At 32.8% G+C, this 7,413-nt stretch overlaps 1 pseudogene; it reads right to left on the bottom strand.

Moving 5' to 3' along the window:
- Nucleotides 1–1,636: 1,636 nt before the first annotated feature.
- On the bottom strand, nucleotides 1,637–2,638 carry LOC122587945 (annotated as a pseudogene).
- Between the last annotated feature and the right edge of the window lie 4,775 nt (nucleotides 2,639–7,413).

The raw sequence follows: 7,413 nt of genomic DNA, 5'->3' as shown, positions 1-7,413 counted from the left end.
TGATCAGTGTTCTTGTTAAACGCTTTGCGTACTTTTTTCCCACTTGACAGATATTGACTTCCAAATGTTGTTCCGGGCATCATTTTTCGAATTAACAAATCCATTTTAAACAAAAAGTATAGTAGTGTATAAAAACTTTAGAGAGTCTGACCAGTTTCACAGCTGGTACTAAAACAATGGTTGTGTTTGGCAATGAGCTTTTGAGAGCTTGTAGGAGCTTTAAGCATTTTAAAAAAAGCTCCTACCCAATAAAAAAGTCTTGTTTGGTTGATGGGCTAGAAGCTTTTGGGTTGGGTGAAAAAGCCCATTTTGAAACGCTAGTAAGACAAGCGTTTGAAAGAAGCTAAAAGCTACGGAGTATTAATTAGTCTATGAAATTACCTTTATAACCTTCCAATATTTTAGATAATCTCCCACGTAAATCCTTTTCTTCTATACGACATTGAAATCATCTAAAACCTAATAGGCGTATTCCGGTTTTCTCTTGGATTACTCCTTAAAAATTATTTCGTCAGGCCATTCATCTCTTTTGCTTTTGGTACGGACAACCTATATTGGTTTAATTTTTCAATTCAATTGTTTTTTGTGTTTGCGATTGATTGTTTAAAATATTGTATGGATATATATTGTTTATAAGTATATTAAATTGAATGCTAAAGAAATCAATTCAAGTAGCTAGAAGAATGACATAACTTATTATAAGGTTTCATGCAAGGTCATAATATAGGTTTGTGGCATATATTAGTAAAAAAGTGAAACTGAAAGATCGAGGTTTTAGTTGCTATATATAGACTGGATCATCAGATTGGTTGATTCGCTTGTTGTAATGTGGTGCTCTTAATTGATTGCATAGTTAAACTGAACATGAACATGCATAACTTAGAAAAATCCTTTCATATATATACATGCATTCTGCAAAATATGACTTAGAAAAATCCTTTGAATAGTTGTATGCGTAAATCCTTTGTGTGTACACCTTTAGCTACCATTAATTTAATTTTTTAGATTTCTTATTTAATTATGAGTTGAACGTCTTATAACTATAAGTCACTTTTACACAAAACTTTGCCTGCTAATTAATGCGTAAAGCTAGCCTACAACACAATTTATATGCATGAGCCAATATATATGACTTAGTTTGTTGAACTATTCCTTTAGTAATTAACCATGACACAAGCATCGACGGTGAATCTAGAGGAAAAACGAATGAGATGAAACAAGTTCGTAACAACATTGCTACTCTGACATGGAATGCACGTCATTTGTAATAATATGGCTACAAACCCATATTCACCCAAAAACAATACATGTCTACAAAAAACCATATATCCTATATCACAGTCATACTATACATTAATAGAAACAAAAAAAAAAACATGTATCTGTTACATATCTTGTAACTTCACAAGTTTTTTTTTTAAAGGGCAAAACAATAGTACTATATTAATTCAACAAGGCCATATTAGAGGGCTAAAGTACAACTTAGCCACTTACAGAGACATGAGAAAAATCATCACCAACAACGGGAATTAAACAACAACAAACATTCTAGTTTCTAGCTAACAGCTAGCCAACATATATACTAACTGATTACTTCTGATAGAGGCATAGATATCATCATCAGTTCTTCCCTTGATTAAATCCAATCGTTCATCCTTCTTTGCTGCTTCAACTGCTCCCGCTCCATCGCTTTTCTGAATACAAATCTTCCGTTACTTTTGGCAGATGCAATATCTCTGGAATCATGCCATCTGAGACGTAAAACATGGTTACTATTGTCGAAGAACGGATGCTGAAGCGCCTCCAACGCTGTTGGCCTCCCCCACGGATGCCAAGAAAGAAGTGAACTAATCAGGTTGACTGCATCCGGGCTAGCATACGGAAGCAGTTCAGAAAATTCAATCCCAATAAACTTTGGAAACTGAATATTGATCTCTCTTGCACGACGAACACCATCGCTCCATGTACTCTCTGTCGGGGTGCCCAACACCCTGGAAATCTTATGGATCATATCTTGTTCAGAAGAACCTTTAAACAAGGGCTCGAACGTAAATAACTCGACCATGATTGCACCCATAGCCCACATATCAACAGAGGGTTAATAATTATTCGAACCAAGAAGGATTTCAGGAGCACGATACCATCGTGTGGTGATATAATCCGTATATGGAAATCGATCATCAAACATCCGGGCAGAGCCAAGATCACCGATCTTTATAACATCTCCGGACACAAGAATGTTGTCGGGTTTTAGATCACGATGAAAGTATTTGTTACGATGCATGTGCGCAAGACCTTCAAACAACTGGAAACACATGTCTCTGATCTCGTCTTCTGAAAACGGCTTCTTGATTCGTTGCACCATACTTCTGTAGAGACTGCATTCCATGTACTCGAACACCATGTAGAGGTCGTCGTGTTCTTTGAGGACTTGTTTGAGTTTGACGATATTCGGATGGTTGTCCAACTTCTTGAGAGCCTTGATCTCTCTGAGGATGAGATATTCGTTGTTGCTGTCATACTTTTCCATGAGTTTCTTGACCGCCACGACTTCCCCTGTTTGCTTATCGACTGCCTTCCAAACCACACCAAACGCTCCACTCCCAACTTCCATCATCCTTTCATACCTCTCATCCATTCTTTCTTAATTTCTTGTTAATTATTTCTCAAAAATACGCCGAATGAATGAATATGCCAATTAGTGAGGGTTTATGAAAAATACGCGTATAAACGGTTGTATATGACTACCTTTTTATCAAGCAATATAACTAACTTAGGTCCTTTGGATTATTTAAGGCAACAAAATCAAACGGGTGGAACGGGTCGGGTTGGGTACAATTTATTTTGTGATCTAATGAACAATTATGCAAATTTTAAAAGGGTTTTTTTGTTAACTGATGACTTCATTCATTCAAGTCATCAAAATTAACTTTAATTGCAATTAAATCTTCATCTAATAGAAATATTCTGATATACCTAACATTAATTTTATTGTATGTAGATTTTTCTTAATTAAACTAGAGTTTTATAAAACCAAATTGTGCTAGAGTTTTATAAAAACCAAATTGTGCCAGATAAAAAGACATGGATATTTCTAGCATTTTATAAGGTAGGCCTTAAAATTCACCTTACAAATCAAAAATTCATGTTAACAAAGATATAATAATTTTATAGGAGATACCTTAAAAATATGGGAGGTGAGTTAAGTACTATTAATTTTTATACATTTTACCAAACACATGAAATATGTACATTGTGATAAATAAATAAAAAACAATGATATTTCTATTACTTCTTTAAAATTAGGGTTAAGTGCACGGAAATGTAATTAACTATGACTAAAAAGTTATTGTGTGCATAAACTTAAAGATTCTCTATCATATGCATGAACCCTGCTAAATGTCTATTGTATCATGAAACCGGGTAAAGACTTATGTCGGCCGGTTAAGTGTATGAAAATGTAATAAACTATGCCCAAAAAGTTATTGTGTGCATAAACTTACAAAACCTCTATCATATGTAAGGAACTCTGCTAAATGTTTATTGTATCATGAAATCGGGTAAAAGATTATGTGGGCCTGGTTATCTTAACACGTTGGATGTCTTTGACTATAAAACCCTTCCCACCACAAAATTGTGTCTTCCTCTTGTTGTATCAAGATTTTTACAATTTTCACTTTTTTCTTTTTTTTTTTTCATTTCCCACATATATAGATAAAATAAATAAAATCAAAGAGAAGAAGAAAAAGCAAAAGACGGTAACAGTGAACGATCAACAATACCATGGTTTTTCCGGCGGCGGGGTGTGTAAAAGGAATTACTTGTTTGTGGGTTTCATGATGAAATACAGAAAAAGGAATATGTGCGATGGGTTAACATCGTTTTTCATCAGTGGTTGTGTTTGTTCTTCATTTGGCATCATCATCATCAAGATATAGGGATCCGATCTTTTTTTTTCCAACTCTTATGGTTCTAAATTCTGATGAATGTGTTGAAGGGACCAAACTAGACTCGACCATTTTATAAGAATTTTTTTTTAACTAAGAATGCACTCAATTATAAATCTCGACAAATACATTTACCAAAACTCGTTATAAAAGACAACGCATAAAAATTGGAAATTTCGGCATGACCATTTTGTAAAATCTACATCAAAAACCTGTTACAGATAATAAGTTTTTAAAATACATTTAACTATAATCACTACATTTTTATTACAAAATGACTCATTAATAACCAAAAACTCCTTGAACCTAAAAGTTGACATAACAACAATTTTACCAAAATGACATATCATGAGCTAAGATCAAAAGGCTACTACATGTTCTAGCATCATTCCATTTTACCGCGAATATGATATGCTTCAAGCTTTACAATTCAACTTCAATCTTTATGTTACTTAGCTTTGTTTTCACATATGTGACAACCTATAAAAAGGGTAAACAACTAAAAGGTAAGCAAAGCTTAGTGAATAATCTTGCATACGTTTATACACACGAAAGAGGGCAACACACAAAGGACTATTACATGTAGCCTATGGTACCGTCATACCATATCTACATGCTCACCTTTGTACTTTAACGCATTACATGGATCCATATAAGCTATATCAACACAATCAATATCAATAATCTCAAGATTCTTAGGCCCCATTCACAAGAGGTTCTATGGCCTCATACATCATATCTTAAGAGGTTCTTAGGCCTCATAATCACAATACCCCAAATTAGATTTAACGCCAAATCGATTACCACATACGGAATCCACCATCATATGGTAATCGACCCAACGCATATATAAAAGTATGCAAGAATACTCACCCCCTCCGCGACAACCAAGATCATAAATGAAGATGACCGCAATAATACAAAATATGTATGTTTCAACCTATCAACAAATCACAAAAGCATATAGGATCATCAATCACATACTAGGCCGTCTAGCCATAATTACTAGCATTTCAACACCCAACCTATCATTTACAATCTTATACTAATCTTATATCATTCTCATAATGCCAAACTCACTTTTATAGCAAAATCCTCATTTTTATATTTGACTAGGCTGCCTTTCAAACGAGCATAACTCAAGTTCTACTAACTTTTTTTTACTTGATTTCAGTGGCCAAATTTATATGACACATAAACCTACATTTTATATTTAGTGACCAATATGTGAATTGTCCTTCATAGATGACTTCTGGTCGTTTTAAAAACCAACGCTGCTACTGTTTTCACTAACAAAACAATTTTGACCTTTCTGACTTCAAATGACCATAACTTGAGTTCTACACCATATTTTGACCTCATTCTAGTGGACACTTCAATCTAACCCTTTTAGGTACATTTTATCTTCAGTGAACAACACAAGATTTGACCCGTATGAGTGTGTTTTACTCGTTTTAAAAACTGATACAAAATTGTTTTTGCTGAAAATTCAGAATGACCACACTGACTTCAAAAATCCATAACTCGAGTTCTACTCCATATTTTAAACTCATTCCAGTGGCCACTTCGAGCTAACACAATAACCTACATTTTCTTTTTAGGACTCAACAAGGTGAAAAGTCTAATATATGGGTGTTTTACACGTTGCAAAATCACAGACAGAATCTGTCCAGTTTTGTTCTCACATAATACTCATCTAAACTTTCATGCACCCAACTAGAAACCCCTAAATTTATTAAATTTCAAGAACTCTAACTTGTATTGAAGAAATTAACTTATTATAAAGAAATCCCCAAATTTCCCCAATTCATTTTATAGTAAGAACCCTAATTTCTAAAAGAAAACAAAATTAGGATAAAGGAAAATCATTAACTCAAGGATTCAAGAATAAAGTCAAGGATTAAGATCACAAACTCTTCTCCACTCTATTTGCTCTTGAAATTCAGCCCACACAACATACATACACCCACATACACCATTTCTCCTAAAATTATTCTTCTCTAAAAGATGGCTATTATTGATATTGTAATTTAAGAGAACTAATAAATTGAATGAAAGATGAAAATACTTGAATTTGAACTAGAAATTAAGATCAATGGAAATGAAGAAAGGAATAAGAAGAAACTAATGATATGAGTCACAAAGAAAAATGGTTGGCAACTCCTATAAGTGCCACTTCCTTGACAAAAAAGAAGAGTATTTTACCCGCTATCCGCTAAAGTTCCAACTGATTTAATCCCGTATTCAAAAATAAAATGCTAGGAAACTATTTTAATGTCAAAACTATAATCAAGGTTAGTTTTCATTGGTCATAAAAATTCAGGATGTTACATGTGTGTAGTTAGAATGTTAGATAGTTAGGTTGCTGGTGTTTGCCATTTTTCATGCACGTTTCACATCATTATAACTTTGTTAATAAATGTAAGGGTTAAGTGCATAAAAATGTAATAAACTATACGAAAATTTATTGTGTACATGAACTTACAAAATCTCTATTGTATGTAAGGAACTCAAAAAAAAAACACTAAAGAATTCACAATTGTAACCGGCTAACTAAACATCCGGTCATTCGTGCATACTATATATATATATATATATTAAGTTTATGCACGCAATAAAGATTTTATAAGTTCATGCACACAAATTTTTTGATCATAGTTTGTTACATCTTCATGCACTTAACCCTTAAAAATATACAAAGAACAGAAAATGATGATGGAAAAAATGAGAGATATAGAAGATTATTAAGAAGCACCATTCAATTACATGTTAAAGTTTCTCTACAATATATCAATAGGAAACCGAATAAGATAATGAGGTCTTTGGCAGTATATATATAAATATACAGTATAGATATTCCAGGACTTTGTTGGTTCTATATTAGCCAAGGATTACAATCTTTTTTTTAAAAGCCCATAAAACTATTACGAGTAATATTTTCCTTGAAAGCCCATAATATTTACTATTTTATAAAAATTATCACACTCTTTTTCCTAAAAATTTTTTAACACTCTATCTCATAAAAATGCCCCATACGAAATGGTCATTTTACTCTTAATGAATTAATTAATTCTCTCTTTTTTTATACATTAATCTAAACATCTTCACTTAAAATACCTATAATACCCTTAATGAAATAATTTACAACATAAACCCATCAACTTTTCTAAAATAACTACATTACCCATTTTAAATTAATTATTTTTACAATAATAATCACATCGCCACCACCTGTCACGCCACCACCACTACCAATCATGGCCGTAACCACCGTCGCCTTGCGTGGTTAAAATGATAATTTAAGTTTAAACAAAGAGACAGCTGAACTAATTTTTTAGCTTAATAAATCATCATTGTTTTTTGGGTAAGAGGATACAAAAAATAAACCATCATTCACCTAAACATTTCAGCATCACTTTTACATATTTTAAACATCTTGGATTTTAACGTGTGATGTGTTGAACAG

This window comes from Erigeron canadensis, chromosome 2 (genome assembly GCF_010389155.1).
Source record: "Erigeron canadensis isolate Cc75 chromosome 2, C_canadensis_v1, whole genome shotgun sequence".
In the NCBI taxonomy this organism is placed as follows: Eukaryota; Viridiplantae; Streptophyta; class Magnoliopsida; order Asterales; family Asteraceae; genus Erigeron; species Erigeron canadensis.
The sequence above is the reverse complement of the archived record's forward strand: the minus strand, read 5'-3'. Positions and strand labels throughout refer to the sequence as shown.